The sequence below is a fragment of the Eschrichtius robustus genome, chromosome 15, assembly GCF_028021215.1.
Source record: "Eschrichtius robustus isolate mEscRob2 chromosome 15, mEscRob2.pri, whole genome shotgun sequence".
NCBI lineage: Eukaryota > Metazoa > Chordata > Mammalia > Artiodactyla > Eschrichtiidae > Eschrichtius > Eschrichtius robustus.
Window position 1 is genome coordinate 29,364,262 of NC_090838.1, and position 4,287 is coordinate 29,368,548.

A 4,287-nucleotide genomic window follows, 5' to 3' on the forward strand; every position below is an offset into this window, starting at 1 on the left:
ACAGGAAGCATTGTTGCAAAGCTGTAGTGTTGGTACATGATGAGTGTGAATTTCATGGCCACCACTCAAACCCATTGACCTGGGAGGGCAGGCGGCCCCAACTCCAAAGGTATCCCTAATAAAAGAACTTGGTCTTGTCACTTAATTATGTTTTAAATGAGTAAAACACAACCCCACATGTGCAGAAACATGAATTCCTTCTCGCTTTTCTTCCTCCTAACTTTTCCCTCTCCACACCTTCCCCGCTCTCAGCTTCAACTCCTTTCCATTTCAGCTGAACCAGCAGCAGATGCCAATACTGAGCAAGGCAGTCATGATTTTAAACACCTTCACTTGCAGAGCATAGCATCATTCCAGGACGATCATAGGGTCAACCACACACCCAAAACTTAAATCTGCTCTACAACTTTCGTTCCAGGTTAATGTCTATATGTAAAACAGAGTTAGGTTTTACACTCCAAAAACTATAAACAGTTTTACTATGTGCAGGGATGCCACTTACAGCTGTACAGATTGTGCACAACACAGTCCTATGGGGACACCATGCCAACAGGTCCATGTCAATTGTGCTTCCAAAAATTCTGCAGTCCACAACTCACACAACTGTATGTGGCAGCCTTACATTACACTCTACAAATACCCATTCAGATATTTGAAAAGTGGGTGAGATGTAGGACAATTCTTCACTGTGCAGAACCATCCCACCTATCTAGCATCTGTGGCCTCCACCCATTCTATAACAGTAGCACACCTCAATCATTCTGACAACACAAAACACTCCACAAACTTACAAACTGCTCCTGTGGAACAGTAGTCCATTCATGCTTCATTTCTCTGATCTCATCTTTTAAGCTCTCATTCTTGCACCAATCACACCAATCTTCTTGATATTCTTTTAACAGTCCATGTTTCCTCCTTCCTCAAGAGTCTTTGTAAATTATTTCTCTGGGATGAACACTCTGAGGCTTAACATCTCCAAACTCTCCTTCACTCCCTTCATACCCCTGCCCAAATGTCACCTTATCAAAAAGTCCTTCTCTGGCCACCCTATATAAGATAGAAATCCCACACCTACCCCAGCACTTCTTGTCCCTCTTATTTTGCTTTATTTTTCTAAACATCATGATCACTCTCTATAGCACTATATCTTTTACTGAGTTATTTATTTTCTGTGTCCCTTCACTAGCACTTAAGTTTCATGAGGCCAGGAACTTGACCTGTTTCATTCACTGTTATATCCCCAGCACCTAGGACAGTGCCTTCCTTGCCCTAGCCATTCAATAATTATTTGTGCCATGAATAGTACATGGTAACAACTTCACTCATGATAGCATATGCTCAGTAACACTCCTTTTCCCATTTATCCAAGTCAATGAATTCAATCACTTCACTTCCCTCCTCCCTATTCATAACTTGAGTTGCACTGCCCAAAGTAAAAAAAGATGAGATAGTCAGCAAGTCCTGTCTTAGAACATTATATCACATTGATGTTTCTTGTATGAGGGGATGAATGCAGAGTAGTTTTCAGATAAGAAGTTGTGTGTTTTCACTAAGTTCATTTAACGTAAGTGTGCTCTCCATATAGGTCTGGAAGACAAAGATAAAGATAGAAATTGGGCATGGCATGACACAAGGAACTTGACAGGCATTATCACATTTAATCTGTACAGCCATCTTGCAAAATAGAGAACACTAAAGCTATTTCACCTAAGAGAAAACTAAGGTTCAGTGATATTAAGTTAATACCAGAGTAGAATTAAAAACCATGCCTGTCTGACTGTAAAATTTATGGTCATTTTACCACATCACTGGAGTGAGACAATGAAATATGCTGAACACAAGTGCAATTTCCTCAAGATGTGAGCATCATTTTAAGGGTCACAATTTTTTAAAAAAATCCTAGATTCATTTCCAAGAGTATTTGTTTTATGCTCATTTATGGACAATATCTGGAAACACTTGAGAAATGAGGTCAACTCTCCCTCATCTTTAGACAAATTATACAAGATTTTGGCTCACTCATGGCAAATTTTTGTTTAAAGCCAGTTTATTAACCAACAGCACCTACTCTGCTTAATGAATTGCTTTCTTGATATTATTGGCAGTCTGTACCCTACCTACTTAATTACTGTGTTCTAAAATAATCAATGTCTTTTGTCTTACCGAGGCTAAAGCCAAGACAAATTATGAGACAGAGAGATGCTTCTGTGCTCCTCCCATCCCTTCCTTGTTAGGATCTTGCTAGAGGAGAACAGAGAAACAAAAGGAAGATAGACTGCAAGGAGAACTGCTTACTCAACAGTAGGTCTGTCATGTAAAAGGTCAATAACCAGAATCCTAGTAGGGCATCCCAATAGCCAATGTTCAGCTGGCTTTGGACATTGGCTATTGGGAATCTTAGAAGTCAAAGAAGTATTAATCATTTCCTTGTGCACCACACTGAGTGGTTTCTACATTATTATTTAGTGCTCACAATATGGAAATTTACTGTTAGCTCTAATTTACAAATGAGATGTTGAGAACCTTCACTAAGCTTAGATATAAAGGAACTAGAATCCCACCCAAGTCTATCTGACTCCAGGGCCCATGTCCTTCACCACTGAACTATGGTGCAGGACAGGAGCATTCCATGTCAGAGAAGGCAGGAGCATCTCAATTTCCAGTGCCAGTCTGTAGAAGCAGGACCTTTGGCTCACGGCTAGATAGAAAAGGGCCGTGATCTACACCCTGAGGTAAGAGTAGGACACAACCAAGTGCGCCCAGGCCTAGCTAAGTATACCAGAGCGTGGTAAACATATAATCTATGATCCACAGGTCAATGAGTCTCACTTCAGGTAAGGTGCTGCTCATGGCAGCTCAAAAGCTTTTGGATGAAACTGTACACAAGGACCTAACGGCAGATAAAATATTGCGGAAGAAGACCTCATAGTCCAACAAAAATTATCAAGACTCTTAAACATACAAAACATTATCTACTTCATTCATTCTACTAATATTTCTCTTTTTCTGAATAACCCCCAAATAAAATGGTTATTATATTCATTTTCTATGTGCAATACAGAAAATCATCTTAAACATATCCCTCTTCTAAACCTATAACCCTGAACTACAGATGAGTTAATCAAGGTGCTTTCCTGTTAGCAATCAGCTTACACTATCACCAGATTTACCCCTCAACAGGATACTTCTCTGGTTACTTCTGCTTGGGTCCTCCTGTTCTGGCCCTTGCCTCACAGATACAGTTGAAACCAAGAGGATTTCAGGGAAAGCAAAGAAACACTGTGAGCCAGACAGCTCTAAGAATCAATCAAGTAATGCTCCCATGCCATTGTAAAGCAATTATACTCCAATAAAGATGTTTAAAAAAAATAAAATAAAATAAAAAAATAAAAGCTGATGTAAAAAAAAAAAAAAGTAATGCTCCCATGGAGCAACATGACCCTCAGTCTGAACACTGAATGTACAGTCTAGTCAGTCCACAGGTCTTTTAAAAATATTTTATTTTATTAAAGGTCTTTACAGAGTAACATCCAGACTCCAGATCCAGCTGCCAAGGATACCCTATTATGCTATGAGTACTGGCTGGGGCATGGTAAGTGGCTCCAGCTTCCCACACTCCTCTTCAGAGATGGGAGTGGTGGGTGGTATCTCATTTTGGGGTTCCACAATGCTCACGAGGTCAGGAAGGGGCTTCTTAAGGCCAGTCTTACCACTTGGGTCCCAAGGCAACATGACCTTCACTTTGATGCCCAGCACACCCTGACTGAGTAGCACGTGGCACATGGCAGTGCCAACATAGTAGTTAACAGAGTCCCAGATCATCAGGCCATCCACAAACTTCATGGATTTAGCCCTATGTCCTCAGAGTTTCCCAGTACCATGACTATGCAGGCTTTAGCCCCACATTCCATGATGAACCACAGCATACCATAGCAGGCCCTCCTCCACATAGCAAGTCCTCCTAGGAATCTGTAATACAGAGACTCTTCCTGGGCAATAGCACACAGACCTCTTGTGGCCACCTTTTCAGTATAAAGCTCTACACTGCCCTCAGGGAAGCTAGATCTTTTCTGAACCACAGCAGTCAGTTTGCAGACCTGCTGGCCCTTCTCACCAGGAACATTCTGCATACTGGTGGCCAGGATAATGATTTCTGTCATGGCTGGTGTAACTCAGAACTCCATAGTATCCATCTTCAGCCAGCTCCTGAGTGAGAAACTCATTCAGTTCAGCTTTGAAGATGTTATCGGTGACAAACTTCCTCTCCTTGGAAATTTGCACCACCAT

The 4,287-nt window shown here is 41.2% G+C and overlaps 1 pseudogene; it reads right to left on the reverse strand.

Annotated features, from left to right (window-relative positions):
- Positions 1-3,564: 3,564 nt before the first annotated feature.
- LOC137777733 (small ribosomal subunit protein uS3-like) lies at positions 3,565-4,287 on the reverse strand (annotated as a pseudogene).